Source organism: Macadamia integrifolia, chromosome 5, assembly GCF_013358625.1.
Source record: "Macadamia integrifolia cultivar HAES 741 chromosome 5, SCU_Mint_v3, whole genome shotgun sequence".
Lineage (NCBI taxonomy): Eukaryota > Viridiplantae > Streptophyta > Magnoliopsida > Proteales > Proteaceae > Macadamia > Macadamia integrifolia.
Window position 1 is genome coordinate 1,735,322 of NC_056561.1, and position 24,332 is coordinate 1,759,653.

The window sequence follows — 24,332 nt, forward strand, 5'->3', positions numbered from 1 at the left end:
GTTGGCTCCTTCTTCCTTCGACAAGCTCTAGGCCTGCCGTTACTCTTCCTCGAGTTGCTACTTTGTTCGAGCATATCTAAATCACCATCCATTGCTTTGACCTGCTCCTGAAATGAATCATTGGCTCCTCCCCCTCTGCTGTCGCTCGTTGGGCCTGTTGGCACTCATCCTCAAGTCGCTACGTTGTTCAATTATGCTTTAGTGTCACTAACCTAGCCATGCCCTCTTCTTAATCTATGGCTGACCAGTGTTATCCCGGTGATTTTGGTAAGCTCTATGTACGTCTTGTATTCTATAAGGTTTCCAGTCATGCTTGGCTGACAATCGCCTCGCCTACTCCCTCTGAAAGGTCGATGCCCCCTTCACGGCCGTCTCCTTCGTGAGGCCAGATTCTATCTTGGCCATGGCCCTCCTGAGGACCACGCCCTACCGCCGTGCTTGCCTTTTCCGTTGAAACTTTGATTCAGGTCTTAACAACTTGAAGTTGAAGTGTTGAGACCTGTTAATGGGGTTTGGTGGAACCCTACCTTCAAATTTTCTAGTTTGCCCCTCCTTCTTGGGATTCTAGGTTCCTACTTAGCCCATGTGGGCTTTTGAATTGTAAGTTGTTGGGATTCTAGCTCTTATTTTTTCCCTTATAGGTCTTGTGTTGTTTTAGACATGTCATTTGTGACATGTCTTCCACTCCTTAAGCCCACTGAGCTTTGGTTGTTGTCCTATTGGACTTTGGTTACCCTTATAGGGTTTGTAATCTCCCTTAGGTGATATATTCCCTCCCCCTTCTTTTAATGCATTTATTAATTCACCTAAAAAAAAATGCACATTTGAACAGTACTTTGTTTTTTTTTTTTAATAAATATTTATGTATAGAATATTATTGTTGCATATGTATTGTGAATTAATGATTCTATAGATGCTTAATTATGTTCAGCATGGTGATTTGTAGGAATGTCTATGAGTAATAAAAAAGAAAAAAGAGCAACCCAGTGCACAAGGCTCCTGCTATAGCATGCTTTGGGAGGGCCAAATGTACACAACCTTACCCCTGCTTTGCAGGAGAGGCTATTTTGAAGTTTCTAACTTATGACCAACATGTGCAGGTACTAAAGTTTTTATTTCTCACTTTTCATACTTATTGAAATATGAATCTGAATCTGAAAAGAGAACCATGTGCTTGAAAAGAGAAATTTTATAACATAAGTTTTTCTCTCATGTTCCTATGAAGTTTGCACTCACTGAAATTTTTAAGTTGATTTTTTTGCTTTCAGTGCTTCCTCATTGCAGTGTCTTCAACTGTCATGGAAATTTTTTTTTTCTGGAATTGATTCACAACCCTATCAGGTAAATTAAGCTTCTTTATTACAAACAAAAGGTATTCTATTTCCCTTCTCTTAATTGCTCTAGTTTGTGATCAGCAAGAATGCTCAAGGGAAATGTGAGTCTTCTTCTTTATCATTTTCTTATTATTTTATTCTAATGGAATCTGGATAAGGCATTACTCACTATAAATTTTCTCCAGTACGATTGATGTGACGAGGATCCGATGATGAGGTCTTTCATTGAGGAGCCTCTGTTCTTTGCTATTGGAACTGTTGGTATCATGTTTGAAGGACAACAATAGTTATGCGAGGATGATGGCTCTAAATCTTGATGAGTTTGAAAGCCATAATCACTACATCTATCCTACCAAAGCCATTGTAGCTTGATGCATTACATTTGGACATCCTCCATATGCTTTCCGTAGTTGCTTCTGCCTACCTAGATACATCTATCCTACCAAAGCTATTGTAGCTTGATGCACTATATATGGAGATCCTCCATATGCTTTCCGTAGTTGCTTCTGCCTACCTAGATACATTGATTGGAATTTCTCCCTATTTGCATGCTAGTTTAGATATACACATTGTTTTATTGACAGGATAAGTTAGATTAGGATTTATAGAAGTAGTGTTCAGGATCATGAGTCATAGTTCCTAACTTGTTCCCAACTAATCAGAGATCCATTTCTTTCCTGTTTTGAGCTTCTTGAGCGCTACCTTCTTGTATATTTCTTATTTCTCTCTCCTAATAGCTAACCTTTTTCTTTTGTTTCTTTTTAAAGAGATTAGGGGAGGACTGATTGTAGATCCTGGTTCCAAAACTAGAATCGGATCGCTTAGAGGCCCAACCAATTGTACAATAGTCAAATATCAAACAATTGGCAAATTCATGTAAATAAACTAAAGTTACCAAATTAATGGCATTCTTTAAATAACCCATTGTCTTATGGTGTTGCTTGGTAGCTAATGGAGAAGGTCATAACCGAGATTAGATTTATGAAGCAGGGGTAAATTAGAAAGTGATGAAAAATAAGGACAACAAGTAAATAATAAGAGAAAGGAGGCTAATCTGTGCTCCCTCATCTGTTCCTCCAAGTCCAATCTGTGTTGTCTCCTGGAAACCAGGGTCCTTGAATCCAATGACTCCCGCATTGCTTCTGTCATTGTCCCACATTGGTCTTTTGTAGCCAACTACCTCCAAAGCCCTAATGGGAGGATTTGGATCCTATGGGACCCTTCCACCCTGTCCATCTCCTGTTTATTCTCTTTTGCCCAAGTTATGCACCTCTCTATCTCTCACCACTCTGGTCTGTTCACCTGTTCGCTCTCTGTTGTTTATGCCCATAATAGAGCCTCTTGAGACTATCCTTGTGGTCTGATCTTCTCTCCCTGTCCCCTTCCTCTGGATATAGGCCTTGAGCAATTGTTGGTGATTTCAATGTTATCTGCTTTGGCCATGAAAAGCATGGTGGAAACCACATTGATTCCCAGGTTGTTGACTCCTTCATTAATTACATTGATAACCTCTATCTCACTGACCTCAGATGGTCGGGAGTCAAATTCACTAGGCTTAATAGGAGAGCTAGATCCGATTGGGTCGCTTGCAAGCTTGATAGAGCCCTCATTAATGAAGCTTGGTTGGACTCCTACCCATCCTCCCATGCATGCTTCAATCTCCCTGGGATTTTTGATCTTAGTCCCATATCCCTCCATGTTCTTCCTTTTCGTTCATTCAGGCCTAAGCCATTTAAATTCTTCGATATGTGGATCTCCAATCCAAACTTCCATAATTTAGTTCACAGTACCTGGAACATCCCCATCTCCTGCTCTCTTTCTCCCCTCCTTGCTTTTGTAGAAAAACTCAAAAATGTGAAAGCAACCTTAAGCTCTGGAACACCTCCACCTTCAGGAACATCTCTACTCAGGTCTTTGTTAGCCGAGATAAGCTCCTTTCCATCCAAGGTAGACTTCAGCTTGATATCCTTGACCCTGTCCTAGTTGAGGAAGAAAAAGTTACTACCTCGGATCTCTCCTTGCTCCTTGAGAAAGAGGAATGCTTTCTCTGCCAAAAAGCTCATATTAAATGGCTTGAGATTTTCAACTCTAATTTGGCTTACTTCCATCATTCCCTCAAAGCCATGAACAATACCAATACCATCCCCAAGCTCATTTCTTCCTTAGGGATAAAACTCTTCTCCCTTGATCTAATCAAGGCTGAGGTTGTCTCCCATTTCCAGAGGATGTTCAGCCCCCCTTCCAATCCTCCATCCCCTATCCCCTATCCCCTATCCCCTATCCCCTATCCCCTATCCCTCTAATCTCATCAACAAGTTTGTGCCTGATGACCTCCTTCCCTTCCTCCAATCCATTCCCTGTGATGACGAAATCCTTTTAGCCATCCTTTCTCACAATGCCAATAAAGCCCCTAGACCGGATGGCTTTATTATGGGATTCTTCTCGGCCGGTTGGAATTTAATTCGAAATGATTCATTCATATGGTGCGTAGCTTCTTCCTCAACCCTAATCAAATTAGGGGATCAATCACACCTTCCTCTGCCTCACCCTAAAAAAGGAGGGGTGGCCTCCGTGAATGCATTTAGACCTATCTCCCTCTATAGCCACCTCTATAAATTTATTGCCAATATCCTTGCCAATAGGATTCAGAAGGTCATCGATTCTCTTGTCAGCCCCAACCAATCCACCCTCATTATAGGTAGGAGTATTATCGACAATATAATCCTTTGTCATGAGATCGTTATGGGTTTTGACCGTAAGAATCACTCCCCGAATGCCATCCACAAAGCTTTTGACATGATAAACTACAACTTTATCTCAAATGTGCTACTCCAAATGGCCTTCCCCCCTCCTTTGTTCATTGGATCGACACTTGTATTTCCTCTCCCCGCTTCTCCAACCTTGTGAATGGTAGCTCAACTAGCTACTTTCTCTTAGGCCATGGCATTCGTCAGGGATGCCCCCTTTCCCCTCTTCTTTTCTCCCTTTTCCTTGAAATCATCTCCCGCTCTATCTAATATGTCATGGACATTCATCTTATCTTCCCTATCCCTAAGTGCAAAAATCTCCTCCTCTCCCATTTGGCTTTTGCCGAAAACATCATAATCTTCTCCAAGGCTAATCCTCTCTCCATCAACACCATCATGTCCGCCCTTTATTCCTTTGAGACCCTCTCAGGTCTCAAAATCAACCTCTTTAAGTTTAACATCTTCCTCTCTGGTATCTCTCTAGAGGCAAAGGAAATCATCTATGGCATTTCAGGCATCCCTCTTGGCTCCCTCCCTGTCAAATACCTAGGCCTTCCTCTTACCATTGCCCCCTTGCTTGATCATCTCAGAAAGAAGCTTCAAATCTGGAAAGGCAAACTCCTCTCTTTTATTGGCTGCCTTACCTTGATCAGATCTGTTCTCCAACCATTGTACCTTTACTAGTCTGGTACCTTCATCCTCCCTGCCTCGATTATTAAATCTTTTGAAGGTCTTCTCTGCTCCTTCCTTTGGAAAGGCTCAAAGTCCTCTAGATTCCTTAGGCCTCTCAGTTGGAAAAAAGTCCACCTTCCTAAATCAGAAAGAGGCCTTGGGATTAGGAGAATTAAGGATGCCAATTCAGTTGGTGTCCTCAAGCTCATCTGAAAAATTGCGTCCAAGCACGAAAAAATTTGGGTAGACTAGATTTACTCTAGTCTTCTCAATCACAACCCCATTTGAACTACCTCACAACCCCATTTGGACTGTCCCCTCCATTTCGGATGCCTCCTGAATTTGGAGGAAGATTCTTGAGCATAGACCTGTTGTGCTCTCTCCATCTCCTACTCCATTCGCAATGGACATTCTACCTCCCTTTTGAAAGACCCCTGGCATCCTTCGGGTATCCTTTCTCACCTCTTTACCTCTAGAGTTATCTAATCATGTGGTCTCCCTACTACTGCCATGGTCTCCTCTATCCTCTCCCCGAATGGCTGGTCTCCCCCTCCTCCCCTCTTGCTGATCTTTGGTCTTCTCTCCCCCCTCTTCCCCTAGTCACAAAGGAAGAGAAGATGTTTACATTTGGCACCCCTCCTTCAATGGGACCTTCTCTTCGGCATCAACTGATCTCACATTAGAGTTCCTTCCCCGATCGTCCCTTGGCACAAGTTAGTCTGGTTTAAGGGTCATATTCCCCATCACAGCTTCACCCTCTGGAGATGCCTAACCAATTGTCTCCCCACCCAATCCTTATTCAATGTCTCATCCCAACCAATCTTGCTTACTGTCTTTGCCCCATGAGTGTTGAAGACATCCCCCATCTCATCTTCTCCTGTCCCTTCTCTGCCCTGGTTTGGAAATCAGTGCTCTCTAAATGCTGGCCGAATACTAGACCCATCCTTCCCTTCGACAGAGAATGTATCTGGTTCGACATGACATTCCCTGGCCTTTCCATTCATGACTTTGTAGCCAAATTGGTTTTTTGTACCACCATTAATCATCTTTGGATAGTGCGCAACATCCGTAGATGGACCCCCAAATCTAGGTCTCCGGATATGATTTGGAAAGCTATCTACTTTGATGTTACCTTCAAATTCCATAGCCTTCTTACCCTTCACCCCTGGCCTATCCCCAATATCCCTAAAGAATTCCCGCATCATCTCCTCTTGGAACCTGCATGTGGACCTCATCCACTAAGTGTGACTTTCTTCCCCCCCCCCCTTTCCATTTGGTCCCATTTTGCCTCATTTTGAGTTTTAGTGCATTGTTTTTGTTTACCCCTGGGGCTTGCCTTTACCTGTTGGCTTAGGCATCCTCTCCTCTTTTTCACCCTATATTTTCTTCTCCTGTTGGTAATGAATTATTTATTCATAAAAAAAAAAAATGTGAGCATCTCTAGCCTTTTTTCTTTTTCTTTTATAGTTAAGATGCATGCTTATAGTGTAGCTGCAGTAACCAGCGCTGTTTATTATCCACTTTATCGGTTGCTTCTCTTAATATTTGTTTTTCTATAGTGATGATGTATGCTTGTAGTGCTACTGCAGTAACCAGTGCCATTCTTCCTTTCCCACCAAGGTGTCTATTAGTAGTGGATTTCCATACCTAGTTAGTATGTTAGTTTACCATTTAGGAAGTATTCTAAAGCTTCTTGTATTGAAGTAAGTTTGGTGATGAGGAGGTAATGCTCTATTGTTCTATTTGTGTGCACAATATTGGTGGTAAGAATGTTGGATTCAAATTTAAGAAGACTTGTAAAGCTTCTTTCATTGAAGGAAGTTTGGTGACAAGAGGCCATCCTCTGTTGGTCTAGTCTTGTGCACAACGTTGGTGGTAAGTTTACATGCTCTACAATTTCACTTGGTGGTAAAGTTCTATTGTGGCCATCCTCTATTGCTCTATCCCTATGCACAATATTGGTCGTAAGTATACATGCTCTGCAGTTTCACAGGGTAAAATATTCTATTATGAATTTGTTTAATGATTTTATGTTGTAAATACTACTATCAATCTATGAACTAATATTACATAAACATTGAAAAAATAATATCATTCTACCCATAAACATGTAACCAACAACAGTTGTCTTATGCTTTCTATAGTTTCGTATTGAAAAGAATTGACATGCCTAAATTGTAACACCCTAATCTGATATTTATACCCCTACTTGTAGATGGGAAAGAAGAAAGAGTAGAGGAAGCCAATGCTGGCATAGTTGGCAGTTGAGGAGTGCCAAGAAGGTAGTACTGACCCCACCTGCTCCTGTTCAACCTGCCAATATCACTGGGGAACTCATCAGGAGGTTTGGACAAAGATGTAAAGTTATTATAAAATTAAGAATAGGTAAAGTTAATTATAAGACTAAGTATAAAAAAAAAAAAAAAAAGAGTGGGGTGCAACACAAGAACTTCCCAAGGGGTCACCCATACTAGCACTACTCTTTCCCAAGCGCTTAACTACGGAGTTTTGATGGGATTCAGTGCAGTTGTGCTAGTATGATCGCACCCAAACCGATAGATCCAACCCGGCCAGCATGTTGCACTGACATAACATAATTTTCAGGTTTTTGCATTGTAGGGCCCACACCTATACTGTGCAAATTTCCATTATACCCCTATGGGAAGAGACTTAAATGAAGTATGAAATTCATATTTTATACTAATAAATAAATGGGAGGAAATTAATTTATAAACCGTTAGTTTTTATACACACACACACACACACACACATATATATATATGTAATGTATATGGAAATAAATGGAAGCCAAAGGGTCTGTTTGGGCTGCCCTATATAAGGAAATAAGGGCTGATAACTCACCCAAATCATGGCTGTAACAATAAGAAGAAAAGGAAATAAAAGAGAAGAAGAAGAAGAAGAAAGGAGAAGGAAAGAAAGGAACAAGAAGAAGCAGGAAGAGAACATCTTCACCTAAGGCTACAACTGGATCAATATTGCCCCCAGGTGAGTGGAATCACTATTGCAGTAAGGGTAGTTAATTAGGTATTTTACTTTAATCGGAGGGTTAGGGTAGGATTCTACCCAATTGTTTGCTGCCTAGGGAATTTCTGTGAATGGTACAGTTGCTCAGTAGGAAAAGCCCTAAGTTTTGTGGGTTGTTGGGAACCTAGGTGGGTGGGAAACCTATCCCTAGAAACCCTAAACCCTAGAAGCTAGGGTTTCTATGATTTTAGTATTAATGAGAAAATCTAGGATGGGAATTGAGATCAATTAAGTAGAATTACCGTAGGACAGAATTTTAATGGCTACCAGAATTGAAATTCCATTACAATTAAGTCATTTTATAAATTCTATTCTAAGTATAAATTGGGTTGAAATCATATGTATCAGGTTGCCAGACTTTGTACTCAATCCCAATTCAATGATTAATTTAGGGAAAATAGCTTAAATTCCACATGATTCCCTAAATTGAGATTTAACCTTAAAATTCCCATAGAATTTAATGGCAGAAACCTAAAATGAACAATTGGAAACCCAGATATGGGTCATTGAAAAATTTAACCAGACTCCTCCTACCGAGTATGTCAGATCAGATTCCAGAAGGGGGAATTAGGCCTAATTTAGCCTAACAGTAACCTGAGCAATAGCGTATAGCATGGAAAAATTTGATTTTGCAGAATAAGGAGAACCGATGGGTCCGGATTGGCCTACTGGTTTTGATCCAGGTAACCCACCAGTTAGGGTTCCCAAAGCCAGATAGGCTGTGTAACAGGTTAGTAGACATTTTGGACATAAGTTTGGATTTGAATATATAAGAATTAATGAGAAACATAACCCATGACTGTAGGGTCCAATGTTTGGATTTTTATATGACCTCGAGGACTGTAAGTATGGATGAAACCCCTTCATCCAATGAGGATCTATTAGTGATTCTCTATATCTAATTCTACTATAGAGGAGATTTAAGAAATCAAGGAATCAATATGTATATGGGAAGGAATAGACAAAGACCTCTATAGGTTGAGTATGGGAATGCTATATTTAAAGCAAGTGGGTAGAATGTAGGATTTTGTGATGTACCTAATGATTCAAATATCTGTTGAATAGGGAACATAAGTGACAGTGTGGGAATTTTCTTGAATCTAAGAAGTGAACTTGCCAGAATTGAATACCAAGGTGAGTGGGTGCCCTGACTTGTTTTATGGAGTGTTTCAAATATCTTATTTTTCTTATATATCATATATATTGTTGTGTGTATATTATGAATATTATTTTTGTGATATTACCTTGGCGAATCTAACAGCTGGAAGAAGATAAGACAGGTAAGACGGGATACTTGTGAGTGCCTAGCAATTATTGGTTGTGTTGTGAATGGTTGATGTTTGGATATGCATCATATAGAAATTATGGGCTAGGATATCACCACCCGAGTGCTATAACCCCTTGTGAGTAGGGGGATAGGTACTGACTAATCCTGATCCATGGCTGCTTGATAAGCAGTACACTTCCTTGGTATGACGTACTATACCCAGAGACGGATAGCATCAGGGTACGACATACTGTACACTTGACTGCCCGGGGTTACTAACTTAGGGGTTAGCTCGGGGACTGAGGTTCTTTCTAGGACTGGCTAACTCCTGCCTACAACGAGTTTGTATTCTTGAAGCCCAACGTACAGGGTAGGGAATGCCACCTACGTTGCGTAGAAATATACCTCTGATTTCAGACTTAGTAATGGACTAAGAAGTAGTGTAATGTTAAATGAAATTATGAGCATCATATGAGTTGTGCAACATGCATTGCATTATTTGTATTGTGTTTGCATGCTTGCCCCAACCCCTCACTAGGCATGACGTGCTCACCCCTTCTATTTATTCCTAAATGTCGAGACCAGTATTTTTCTGACTTTCTGCTCTGATCATGAGACAGTGGCCATAGATGACTTGGCTAATCTTTAAGAAGATGGAATCGACCATGGACCAGACTGTGAATGCAATGACTATGCCTATGGAGATTAGTTCTTCCGAGGAATAGGATGGACTATTCCTATGTCTTTTTGTGTATATATTTCTGTTGATGCATACTCTGATGTATATAGTCTACTACTGAGATACTGTAAACTATGTAAATATTCTCTTTTTATAAGGTATGTAACTCTCATCAGGATAATTGTAAATATATCTTATCACTCAGTTGGCACTGGAGCTTATGTAAAATATCTTATTGTTGGACTATGCATGTGTATATGAACTTTGATCTTTCATAGTGTAATTGTGGTGTTATGATCTACCTTAGTCTAGATCCTGGAGAAATAGGCTGACTAGATACGATGAGGTGTCCACTGCCGCATGCCTTAGCCTATTGGAGGCAGGGTGTGACATAAATAGTCTGCAAAGTGCGTAAAATGGTCAAATGAGTAAACTACCCCTAAAATGTAAAAATGGTAAATATCATTAGCATGTTTTTCTACAATCACAGAACACTTGAACATGTTCACATATTGTTCTAGACATTATAAAACATTGAAATATACAACCTCTTATAGGCTAAAAACAGATTTTACCCACAATATAATGAAATAACATAAGCCTAGAGGTCTAGGGCTTAGAAGAATCAAAGAGGTTAACTTTGTGGGCATCCTCAAGTTCCCGTGGAAAATTGTGTCTAAGAAGAAAGTATCTTGGTTGATTGGATTCATTTATCTTTGTTCGACCACAACTCTCTCTGGACGACTCCTTCCCCTCTTAATGCTTCTTAGATCTTGAGACCATTGCTCTCAATGCAATCTCCTTCACTATTGGCAATGGCCAGACTACCTCCCAGGACCATTAGCACCTTTGGGCATCCTGTTCTACCTGATCTCTCCCAGGACTATTTACTCTTTTGGGCCCTCCAAATCTGCTTTTGTCGTCCTCATATTATCTCTCATAAACTGGTCTCCCCTCACTTCCTCTGGATGGAACCCTGGCACACTTCGGGCATCCTATCCTACTTGATCACTCCTAGGACTACTTACACTTTTAGTCTCTCCAAATCTGATTGATTTCCATATATTATCTTACTTAGACTAGTCTCCCCTCCCTCCCCCCTCAGGCTGACCTTTGGTCCTCCCTCCCTCAGCTGCCCCTGGGCACAGAGGAAGAGAAGACAAATGCACTTGGCTACCTTCTTCCAATGGATTTTCTCCTCTGCCTCTGCTTGGTCCTTCAGACCCTCTGGTTTTGTGGTTCGTTGGTGAATCTCATCTGGTTCAAGGGTCATATCCCTCGCCATAGCTTCATTGTCTTGTGATGCCTCTCCAACTGCCTCCCTACCCATTCCTTCCTCACTTACTGTGACATCCCCGCCATTTCCTCCTGCTATTGCTGCCCCTATGGTTTTGAGGATATTCCTCACCTCTTCATTTTTTGCCCCCCTCTCTTCCTCCGTCTGCTAACTTATCCTCACAAGATGTTTTTCCTGTAGCAGACCCATTCTCTTTTTTGATAGGGAACATATTTGGATAGATTTAACCTTTGCAGGCTCCTACATCTATGACACCCTCAGTAAATTTACTTTTTGTACTACCATAAATCAGCTTTGGATGGAGCGTAACATTTGTAGATTGTTCTCAACTCTCATTCTTCAAATAAGATTTGGGAAGCCATCTACTTTAATGTTACCTCTAAAATCCAATCCCTTCATTCTCACCCTGTCCCAAACTCCCTAAGGAAAAGTAATATCATTGCCTCCTAGAACTTGTTGGATGATTAACATCCCCACCCTTGATGTTCCCCCCATCCCTCATCCCCCATTTTTTGCTTTCCTCCCCCTCCTTTCCCTTTTTGGCTATATCCCTTTTGGTCCTGATGGATTGGTTTAGGTTGCTACTTTAATGTATTTTCTCCCCCTGGGTTGGCTTTTCCTTGCCTGCTTAAGCCTTCCTCCCCCCTTCTCCCTTTTCTGTATTCTTCTCTCCTTGGTAATGAATTTAATTATTCATCCAAAAAAGAAAAAAAAACATAAATGCCCTTTTAGGGTAAAAAGCCGTTCTACAAAATAAAAACTTAAATTTGCATTATACACGACAATTTTGCAAAAAACATGTCAAATATATTGTACATTAAACAAAACTAGTATTAGTTTTTGCATTTTTTTTTCCAAGGATTGAGGTTTTGGTTCCTAGGCTACCGAAATATTGGTTGGAACTTGGTTTTTTTTCTCAGAATTTCGATGATTAGTTTTGGGGGCCAAAAACTTGTACAATTAGGCCCATAGTCCTTAGATTGTAAAAGAATGACACCAGAATGATAGTTTGGCTTTTTGGCCACTTGGAAAACCACCTTTGTAGCAGTATATAACACACAATTTAGTACTATTCACACACAATTCTATTAAAACAACTAAAATATGATTTAAGAATTGTTGCATCTGGAAATTTGTTGATGATTGAGTATTAGGCCTGCATAGCTAGATAAGAGATAAGAGAGATGGATCAAATACTTTGGGTTGATTTACTTTAGTGTAGTAGGCCAACAGGGTTTTAGTTGTCTGAGCATTTGTTATTTTATTTAGGTACACATATGAAATATGACACCTTTACCTTTTTTTCCAAGAAGGTTATAACTTAAAACAATTAAACATTAAAGCCAATGATGTAGGAAGACAAACTTGTCAGGGCATCAAACGGCCTCAAGGGAGGTATATTTGCCCTCATGCTTATAAAGGAGCCTTCTTCCTCAGGAAGAGGGTGGCAATGTGGAATTGAACTTGAAACTGCAATTAAGGGCGCATTCTATATGATTCAATGCCAAAAGGAAAGAAGAGACAAAATAATTTTGAGCCACTTTCTCTGAAAAAGAGGGCTTGGCCCATGATCAGAAGAATGGATATGATCTAAGACAATGATGTCATTATCCTGAGCCTCGTCACCAAGGTAAGGAGAATTACCATAATATATATGTAGAGCACTTCCCAATCTAGCGAATATCTTCCAAATCCAATCAGAAGTCCCTTTCACAATTAAGAATAAATGCTTTGACCTAGGAAAGCGCTAACAAAGAAATTAGCAAGCCATCCAGTCCAACAAAAAACCATACTAGGAGTCCAATCGAGGTCTAATAATTGGTTATTCTAATAGAGTTTTGATTTCTAATTTAAGCTATTGTTTGAATAGATTTTAGACCTCATTCTAGCATATAATTAAGCCATTAAGGGTTAGTTCTCTACTGTACCTTATGGTTCTTGTCGATTAATGAATTTTGATTTACGTAGTGAAATTAATGGACGCTTGAGTGTGTGCATGTGCGCACATGAATGCTGCTGAAATCCCAGGTTTGGCTCAGTGTATTAGTTGTTCTTGCAGATGGTTTCTGTTCTTGTTCTCTATTCCTAGAGAGGTTTTTGTCTTATCAGTCTTTGTTAGTGCTTCCTACTCAATCGTTCTAATTTTATCAATCTGAGATTTAATATTTAAAATTCTGTTATTGTTTCCTAATGGTTCTCTTCTGATTAATAGCTTTAAACTTTTAACTCCTCTAATGGATGCTGCCCTATACCTGCTCTGTTTAATCGCATTTTCTCGATAATTTATTTTTTAATATTTTTACATAATTACAAGGTCATCTCCTAAAGGCAACTCAACTTAAATTTTGTCGCTATTTGACCTGTTCTTTTGCGAGTTATTGAGCTTCTCTAGTTCTCCTTGTCTTCAATAATTCTCTCTGATCACATTTATTTTTTCTAATTTTCCTACTTGATTTAAGTTTTAGAATAAATTCAGCTCTAATTTCATAATCTATCATCCCATATCGAGTCCCTAACTCTATCTTGAGTCTCTTTTAAGTTTCGTATCTGTTCTTTCATTCGAAGTGTAAGTTTGATGCATGTTTTCTCTCTGCTCTTCTCTTATCAACATCGTACATTATATCCCTAGTATTTGCAGTTTCTAGATCCATGTGTGGAAAAATGAGGATATTTCTTGGATGCTTTCAGTTAACTCGGGGATTTTCTTCTTGTACTTTCCTTCTCTTGTTTTCCCCCTTATTTTGTTATTAAGTTTATGGGGTGGTCACGCTTAGCTTGGTGATGGCTTCAAAGTATACACATTTTATTTGAACCTAGAAGTTTTGTAGAGAGATGACTTTTACTGAATATATCAATTTGGCTATCCTGATTGAATGATTGCAGATTCTGTTCCCACCCCCTCCCACCCGAGGAAAAAGAAAAATTTTGTATGATACCTCTCTCCAAATGAGAGGAGAAACATAAAGCAATTGAGATGATAGCTAGACATCCAGAGAGTGGTAATAGAACTGGCTAGACTTGATGTTCATCTGAGAACTAAAAAGTGACAAAACAGAACCAGATCCGAGGAGGAGCTTCTCTTGCCTCCGACATCCATGGTATTGAAAAAAAAAAAAAAGGAAGTATAACTCTAGAACCCCTATTAATGATATGCACTTGCTTGTGATCATGATTTCATTGGAATTTCATGTTCTGATTGAGATAAATCTTATTCATTACATTAATTTCTACGGTTTAGTGAAATTCAGGGAGCTTATGTAGTTCATCTGCTTGGTGGTCTTAGTTGGATTTATTTGTATAATATATGTATCCATCTTTCAATAGTTCATCTAGAACTTCTCTACTGCTTAGTGATACTTGACCTCTAAACGCTTATAATAAAGCTTAACACTCATTTCCTATTTCATTTCCTCGTAAAGTGCCGCTACGAAGGGATCTTGGATTATCTAAAATTCTAGAAAATATTGACTGAAATCATTTTATATCAATAAATGCAATTTCTTCTTATTATTTCCCTTCATCTGTGGACTATGCTTGTCAGGCTCTTTGTCTGTGTATATAGCCATGAAATTCTTTTAAGCCCTTATATCCGTAAGTCATATCCTATAAAATCAACTAATTTGGTAAAATTTTAATGCTTTTCCAGTTTGCCCTAATTGGAAATACTCCCTTTTTTTTTTGTTGAGTACTACTACTTGTGTTATCTTTAATTTTATTTTCTCATGGATTTTTACTTATTCTGGGTATCCTATTTCTTCTTGCATTGCACGGGAAGCAATTAAACTATAGAAATATGATTGTGCTATATATTTTCTTAAATTTCTTTAGGAACGACTGCCGTTCCTGAATCATGTTTGTAATTAGAATTTCCTAGCCGAACAAAGGAAATGAAGAATATTGATGTAACTCTTCTGTCCTAGAAAGTTCTAAAATTAGAATTTTAGGTTCTCATTCTTGTATCATTTGAATTTATGTGCATGGGTATTCATGCTGGAATTTCTATTTAGGAATACTAGGAGTTTCTCCAAGTTTACGTTGCATAATATATAAATAGTGTTATTGGCATTCTGTTAGCTTTTCATCCTTCAAAGCCAACACATGGTTTTGTTCAACTTCTCAAGGGGAAGCATGGACGTTTCCGTGGGAACCTATTTGGGAAGCGTGTTGAATTTACTAGCGGAACTATCATTTCGCCTGATACCAACCTTAAAATTACAGAGGTATACCAGGGCTTACTTGGAAAACTATTTCTTTTTTGTCACATTGTGCTCCTTTTTTTTTTTTTCCTGGCATAAATGATTCTACATTGTGGTTCTTTCTTTCTTTTTTCACCTCCCATCCCAAAGCTTAAAGGGGGAGGGGGAACTCTCTCTATGAGGATTTACCATCATCTAGGGGCTGGTAGGACATTAATAAACTTCCTTTACTAAGTCCTAGCAATAGGAAAGTTGCATCTTTTGGAAATCTTTGCCTGCTTTTGTTTTATTAAGTACTAACCATATCGCTGATATTGATCTTTCTAAATTGTTTAGTGGTTTTAGGTGGCAATACCAATCTTAATGGCTCTGGCTCTAACTTATCCTGTAAGAGTTTCCTAGCGCGACACTGAGAAGTTGAGACAACATGTCTGTAGTGGGCCTCATAAGTACCTCAGGGCTAATCTAGTTATATATCCTTACGATGTCTTGATGTTAGTTACTATTCTTTTCAATCATTTCCTCTAATAGGTAGCTCAGTTTTCATGTTAGGATAGTGGGATCACTTAAATTTTTTTGCCGGCACTTGAGGTGTTCTGCAAAAAACATGCTGCTGATGAACATAAACTTGTTATATAGTGGATCTCCATTTGGAAACTGGGGACATTGTTCTTGTTAACAGGAAACCAAGCTTGCACTGAATGTCTACCATGCCTCATAGGGTAGTAGATTAAATTTATTTTACATGATGTTTCTTTTTCTTTTGTCTTCATTTATTTTCTTCTATTTTTCTTTATGAATGTAGGCTAGGTTGATGCCTTTGAGAACACTAAGATTCAATGAATTTGTCTGCAATCCATGCAATGCAGACTTTGATGGAGATGAAATGAATATGCATGTTCCTCAAACTGAGGAGGTTCGTACTATTATGCTGATGGGGGGTAAATTATATTTAAGCTCAGCCTTTTTCTTGATTTTAATTTTTTTTTCTTGTAATGCATATTTGACCTCCTTAGATTTAGCTAATTATGTCTGCATCAATTTTTCTGCAACGAGAGCTTCTCTGGATTGAGGAAGGTGGAGCATTACTTAGTTTAGAAGGTCACTGGAGATCGACATTGTATGTTTTGGGCACTAGTAACGTTTCTCAATTCTTTGTGAAACTAGTATCGGTGGAAAGGTGAGCCATATTGTTGAACTGCATTTGATTCCTTTGTTTCAAATTTAAACTAGAACTAGAAGGTACATTGAGCATGCTTATTTGGTTAAATTCAATTGGATCTAGTAGGTACATTGGGTAGGCTTATAATATTATATTCTCATCGAGCCCAGAACTGATTTAAGAGACATGTGGATTCTTGACGATATGGAGCTAGAAAACCTTCTTTTCCTTAATAAAAGAAAGAAAGAGTAGAAAAGATGTAATAGCTCCATAAACATTCTAAATATTTTCCACAGTGGACCATAATATAGTTATGCCCCTAGGGCTACAACGCATATATACGCAAAAGAATAAAAAATAAAGGACGATAGTCTCATCCTTAATGTGCTCCAAAATCACAGTCATCACATACGTAGCCGTCATTATGTGTAGCTAGCTCCTTAATTCAAAGATCACCTCTGTAGAGAGCAGACTCCTCAGCCACAGACTCCGGAGGGTTCTCTGGATCATCATCTAAAAAGGGTGCAACAATGGGGGTGAGCTTCCACAAAGCCTAGTGAGGGGTATACACAAGCAATCACAACAATTGATGAAATGAAACAGAGACAAGTATCAGTGCTTAACCAAAACAATATGGAATGCAATTAGATGAATGCAATTACATGATCCGGTTTATTAGCAAACAATTCTAAGTGATAGATTCTAAGTCTATAATAATAGGTATTATTGCTACTGCAACATAGGTGGTTTTCTTCAGTCACGAATGTATGTTATTGGTCCCAAAGGATACAAGCTAGTGGGACTCAAGAGTGTACCAGCTCCAGAACCACGTCATTACCCAACAAACCCTATTAATAATCCCATAATACCATTTTACTGAATCCAACATCATATGAAGGGTATACCACAACACAGAATCCAACACTCGTGAAGTGCTTGTCACGTGTCGGCATTCCCACCACCTTGGTCAACGAAAATTTTCCCAACCTCAGACCATCACATGGTAGGATTAGCCAATACGTAAACCCCTATTGGCAAGGGTTGTAGCGCCTAGATGGTTATCCTAGCTCAATGAATTATAACATACTACATCACATTACAATCACACTCACACACCCCGTGGGCATACAGTGTCAGAACCTACCTTCGGCCAATGATCACACACATATTCATTATGTTGTAAAAATTCCATAAAACACATGCAATCACCTATTCACGTCGAGTCTCAAGTGTTGGTGGACACCCAATGGTCTCGTGTCGTGTTATCCCATCAATTCTTAGTTCTACTCCTAGGGTACATAGGGTTTTTAAGAAAATCATTTTTCCATAGGGAAGTGGGACACATGAGCAATCAAAAAGGGTTCTGTTACACCTGTGCCCTAATCTGGTCAAACTTGAACTGTTGTGATAGGCATCTCGTCGGAGATCGAAAGTACAACAGGGTTTTGGCTCATGGTTGCACATTGCCGAAGGGGTAGAGATGACCCACATGTTCATGCATTTCATGCCTATCTAACTGGAGGGGATTCATACCTTCCGATTCCAGACGGTAAGTGACCCGACTCCCCACACTTGATTTTTGACATGCATCATAATTGTCGAAAAGCCTTGGGCATGTCCGAGGGAAACCACTCATGCGAGACCAACCATGGGATAGCAATCTATCAACGATAAAAAACAAGCCACCGGAAGTAGCTTGGGCATCAATCGGGTACCTAATTCTGGTGGGTCCACAGGCTGCGTCGAGGTTTCAATGCCCATGGGTCCCGCCACTCACATTGTAAATGGTTCTGGATGATCCCAAATCATTCTCCACATATTCCTCTTGAAGTGAACACCTTATCGACCTAAATGTCTGGGTCCTTATGCCCCGAAACTCATTTTAACCCGATTGGTTCAAAAGTGGCCCAACCAAACAGACCCTTAAGGCCAACTTAAGTGATAAGTTGGGAAATAAGGATTCATTTCCTCATTTCCCTTTTGCCCAACATAGGAGAGGAGAGAAAGATTAGAGGAAGAAGAATAAGAGGAAGGAGAATGGGATTGAAGGCCTACCTTGGTGCCGGCTGCCGCCTTGTTACCAGAATCACTGCCGGAGGTAGGTACAACCTCCCATACTACTCTCTCTCTTCAATAAAACCTAGAAAAGCTAGGAATGGATGGAATATTGGTATACACACTGTATTATGGTTGTAGGATGGGTGTTCCACCCTCTCGGTGTTGTTGCCGAGCTCGAACCAAGCCCTGTGAGCTCTGACAACATGTAATGCCAAAATACCAACTAGGGTTTTGATCATTCGATCGACGTATCTCCCAAACGGCTTAGTGGAATTGGAATTTTCTCGGCCTAGAATGATGCTAGGGACATCCCTTACAAACTTCATGAAACAAATCCTGGCAATTAGGCCCGATTCAGAAAGCCCCAAATTAGTTGGACTACCCTATACCTCCACCGAAAACAGCCCACCCGATCCACTGGTTCTGTTTCCAGTGGTATATTTTCGGTGAACATGTGAGCTTTACATGTTCTCTGTTACCTCCACCTGAAACAGGTCTGATATTTATGATGGAAATGACCTGTTTCGGTGGTTGTTTCTGGTGACATTACTGTCATTAGGAGACAGTGTCTGTACACTTTGGGGGTGACCTGTGTGGGTCCCTCCTGATATTTTTGATGTGTACAGATGTATAATTCCCTTATGTCTAGGATAGTGATGCGCACGTGCCCCAAAGTCAGAATTGAATTGATCGATTGGTGGCTATACTTGAACCCAAACATGACCAATTATAAAACAGGTGAGGGATGGACTGTGTAAAATTTTTTAATATTTATTAATTATTAAATTGCTCACATGCTTAGAATTATATGAAATTTTCATTTTACGATCATGATGTGAATTATATGGAATGTATCACGGATTCAGTATGGCCAAGGTGGTACTAGTACCGTGATCGTCGTGTGTTTGGATGTATGTGTGTGTGAGACAGAATCTAACATGATCGATGTCACACCCCGTTCACATATAATCAGATCGGTGATCGGGTTAACTCCGGTTAACCCAAACCTGCCAGGATCATCTGACACAGTATCCAACCACAACATACGCACAACTAAGAAAATGTTCAATAGTTCAGCGGAAGACTTAATTTACCTGTAAATATCTCCAATATACTTGATACCCAAATTGTAATACATAGTTAAATATATGTGGGCCTGCAGGCATGATATTTACACAAAAAGAATACAATTTACATATCAAGTACACAAAAGGGATCATCAAAAGAATCAAAAAGTAACCCTGTATGGAGTCACTGTTGTGGTCCCACAGCACAACCCTCGCACGTGCAATCCGTGCTGTGCTCATAGTCCTCGGGGACCCACCAATCCTCCTCGGGGAATTCCACTGTGGGGCCCGACCCTTGATCCTCAGGCTGGTGACCTGCAAAATCATCTAAAAGAGTTACACACGTGGGATGAGCTCACTAGCTCAGTAAGTGAAAAGGAGGACCACACAACAGTCCACACAATAATCACAATCATATGCACTATATGCTATGCAATCCATTTTTTCATCACATCCACCTAACAACATTACTAAGTCTTGGGTTTAGTGCTACTACAACCACAAGGCGCGTATACTCTGGGTACGAGCCGCAAACTCCATCCCGCGATACACCCATAGGGCTGTTGGAGAAGGCCCACCGTGAGTACTCAAAAAAGTAAAGCATGCCGACCACCGCCTCTCAACATAAAAGTAAATGACATAAATTAAAGGTGCTGACTCCAGCAATTTAAAAGCAGTACGATTGGCCCTCTTGAATATACCACCGAGGTTGCCGACTGTCCTAATGACCAGCTAAGCATATGTCTAACCGCCACAGTGACCCGACAACCACGACCACTGCTTTCCCCTAAATGGTAACCCAACACCTCAACCCCTGTTGGGAAGGGTCGTAGCACAGGAAGATGATAATCCTAAACCGCATGCTCCTATATGACATAGTACGATTGCATAGTGCCACTGCATCCCATTCCACGGGCCACCAATGCATTAGTTTCCAAGCCGACTATGGCATCTAGTCTATTAATGCATTATGCACAAAGATGCCATCATTCATCACATAATCACATCATCATTTAGCATTGAGAAAGTAAAACACCTCACGCATGTCATAATCATATGAGGATGACTAAGCTATGCATAGTTTACATTATGACATGGCTAATTTAGATACAATTAAATGATGCACAACAAGCCTTAAAATAAGGCCAAATGTCATCTCCCCACTTACCTGTAGTGTACAAAGACTCACGCCCGGTACGGGTGAGATCCGGTGCGAGAAGCGTAAGTTTTGGTGAACCTATCATAAGTGAATGGTGTTAGTATTTCACCACTTTGGGGTCAAAACTAATTTTGATGATAAAATCAGGTTTAGAATCCTAAAAGAAGGTCACACATCCGTTTTGGGTCCGTTCGGACGTAAAAATCATGTTGGGAGTCTCTTGGGTGGGTCGGACAGCCCACTTATCATGACCCACCAATCATGATCGACGGGCAGGTCGGCCTATCGGTGGGGCCCATCGGTTGGCCCCAAGGGCCTGCTAAGATCGATGGGCAGGTTGGCCCACCGGTAGGGCCCTCCAGTTGGCCCTGAGGGCCTGCCCTCTCAGGCGGGTGCCCTCAAGCAGGCCATTTGGCCCACCCGTCTTGGCCCACCAGTCTTGGCGGGAAAATGCCTTTTTTCCCCAAAACCTTCCCCGACCTTGGGGAATCAAATGGGGCTTTTCCAAACCCATTCTCCACACTTTCAAGGTCTCATAAGATGGTTCTAACCTAGATCTAGGTTAGATTTAAGGAATGGAAGCCATGTTACCTTCTTTGCTCAAGAACTCTTTCAAAAACCCCAAAATCACTTCAAATCACTAATACTCCTCCAACCGTGGAAAAATTTCTTCAAATCCTTCAAAATCAACACATAAACCATCTATTAAACCTTAGATTCATCATCTCAAGGGGTATTTACAAGACTTCAAGAAACACTACCCAAATCAAGGGTTTTATTGGGTATGGTGAAAGTTTAGGGAATATAGCCTTTGCTCACCTCTAAACGCAGATCTCGTGTTGGGGATCACTCTTCCGGCATCAGAATGGGAAGATCAAGCCTTGGCGCCGCTTAAATTCATTCCTTCTTCCTCTTCCTCCCCTTTCTTCTTCTCCGTTCTCTTTTCTCCTTCCTTTCCTCTCTCCTCTTTACTCTTTTCACCAACCACCCGAATGTCATAAATGAGAAAATGAAAAACTCATAAATGCTATTTCTACTTTCTAAAATAACTAAGTAACCACATGGGTGGGTCACTCAGGTGGGCGGATGTGCCCACCTGTGACTCCCCACCTGAGGGCCGAAAATTGACCAACAAGTGGGATTTTGATGGGATTCGACTCTCGGTATGAATCTCACTCTCGGCATAAGGTATATTGTACGTATGCGCTTTAGAATACGGCTACATACCTGCTTTATCCGTACATCGCCTTATGATATATGCATGTACATGGCTTGGGTACACCCATCTCCTCTGGCACTGACTTTGACTTGTCCGGCCAACTAGTGTTCAAAGTTACCCTTGCCATCATGGTCCATAAGGAACCTACCTTAACCCTCTCCTGTTTGGGTCCTGCATGGTTAAACCGGGTCAACTGTGTAATTAGACCGGGTTTAAAAAGTTGGGTATCACATTTACCCCCCCTTTCTGAAAATTTTGTCCTCGAAATTGGCGTACCTGATTGTTCGAACAGATGATGGTATTTGGCTTAGATTTCATCCTCTTTCTCCCAAGATGCTTTTTCGAGTGAATGATTTGGCCATCACACCTTTACGAAGGAAATGGAGCGGTTGTGAAGGGTTTCACCTTTCGTTCCAAGATTTCAGCTGGTTGCTCTGTATATGTCATATCAGCTTCTAGATATTCAGGTTCCACGGGTAAAACATGAGATGGATCATGAACGTATCGCTTCAGTATGGATACATGAAATACGTTATGGACATTCCCGAGTGAAGGTGGCAGAGCAAGCATATAGGCTACTGAGCCAACCCGAGCTAAGATCTCAAATAGGCCAATGTATCTCGGGCTCAACTTCCCCCTTCTATGAAATCTTTGCAACCCTTTAGTAGGAGAGATCTTGAGAAATACCTTTTCTCCTGGTTGAAATTCAATGTCTTTCCTGCGGTTGTCTGCATAGCTCTTTTGACGGGACTAAGCTACTTTAATCCGTTCTCGAATGACATCGACCTTGTCACAAGTCATCTGTATCATTTCAGGTCCTAACATTCGGCGTTCGCCTACCTCATTCCAATACAGAGAGGTTCTGCACTTTCTACCATATAACGCCTCATACGGAGCCATCCCAATTGTAGCTTGGTAACTGTTGTTATAGGCAAACTCCATAAGGGGTATATATTCCTCCGAACTACCACACATTTCCATGGCACACGCCCTGAGCATGTCTTCTAGTACCTGTATGGTTCGCTCTGACTGACCATCAGTCTGTGGGTGGAAAGTAGTACCCAAATTCAATTGTGATCCCAAGGCATGCTGGAAGCTTTTCTAAAATCTGGAAGTGAACCTTGGATCCCTATCTGATACAATGCTTACTGGCACTCCATGCAAACGCACTATGTTATCCATATAAAGTTGTTCTAATTTGGCTATAGAGAATTTGGTCTTGATGGGAATGAAATGAGCAGTCTTAGTAAGCCGATCGACTATCACCCATATCGCATCCATCTCCTTAGGTGTGCATGGTAGTCCGGTGACAAAGTCCATTGTGATCCTATCCCACTTCCAGTATGGTACTGGGAGTGGTTGAAGTGTACCATAAGGTCGATGCCTCTCAGCTTTTACTTTCTGGCATGTAAGACAAGTCGCCACATACATGGCTATTGTGATTCTCATGCTTGGCCACCAGTAATTTTGTTTAAGGTCTTTATACATCTTTGTACTTCCTGGGTGGAGTGAGTACTCAAAGCTATGGGCTTCCCGCACTATCTTGTCTTGTATATCCAAATCATCGGGCACACACAATTTGCCTCGAAACAGTAATGCCCCATCGCTAGCTAAAACAAAATCAGGGTCGTTCATTGTTTGATCTTGAACCTTAACTCTGATCCGCTGCAATTCAGGATCCAAAGGTTGTTTCATTATCACCTCTTGTCTAATAGTCGGATACAACTGTAGAGCCACTAGTGATACAGTCAACCATTTAAGGTTTTCTAGTTGATATTCAAGCTCTAAGGTTGCTCCTTCATATAGGAGGGTTTCATCCATTAGCGTCGCTTCTTGCAAGAGTGGTGGGCTAACTGCTAAATGTGAGAGTGATACAGTCTGTGCCTTCAGACTCAACGCATCTGCCACTACATTAGCCTTGCCAAGATGATACTGAATGTCGCAGTCATAATCCTTCATGAGCTCAAGCCATCTCCTTTGCCTCATGTTCAAATCTTTTTGGGTGAAAAATTACTTAAGGCTTTTGTGATCACTGTATATCTCGTACTTCTTCCCATACAAATAATGTCGCCAAATCTTTAGGACAAAGATGACTGCGGCTAATTCCAAGTCATGAGTGGGGTAGTTCTTCTCATATTCCTTTAGTTGTCGGGATGCATACACTATTACCTTGCCGCGTTGCATGAGGACACAACCCAAACCAACCTTAGAAGTGTCAGTGTAGACTGTCATTCCACCTGTGCCTTTAGGAATGGTCAACACAGGGGCCGACACCAACCTCTTCTTCAATTCCTGGAAACTCTTCACACATTCCTCTACCCAGTCGAATTTCACACCCTTTTTAGTTAATTTAGTTATTGATGCTGAGATTCGAGCAAAATTCTCAATGAAGCGCTAGTAGTACCCAACCAAACTCAAGAAACTTCGAAT

The 24,332-nt window shown here is 40.5% G+C and overlaps 1 long non-coding RNA gene and 1 pseudogene across 4 annotated transcripts in view; one reads left to right on the forward strand and one right to left on the reverse strand.

Moving 5' to 3' along the window:
- Positions 1 to 24,332, forward strand: part of LOC122078600 — a 90,814-nt gene that overhangs the window by 56,611 nt on the left and 9,871 nt on the right. The window contains exons 6-9 of one of the 4 annotated variants that reach the window (XR_006140127.1): positions 947 to 1,100; positions 1,269 to 1,341; positions 16,043 to 16,153; positions 16,254 to 16,481. This is a non-coding gene — a long non-coding RNA (uncharacterized LOC122078600). Of the gene's footprint in view, positions 1 to 946; positions 1,101 to 1,268; positions 1,342 to 16,042; positions 16,482 to 24,332 lie in introns of those variants that run through there. The other 3 variants (XR_006140129.1, XR_006140126.1, XR_006140128.1) reach the window with 3 other exon arrangements.
- LOC122080416 lies at positions 7,186 to 7,302 on the reverse strand (annotated as a pseudogene).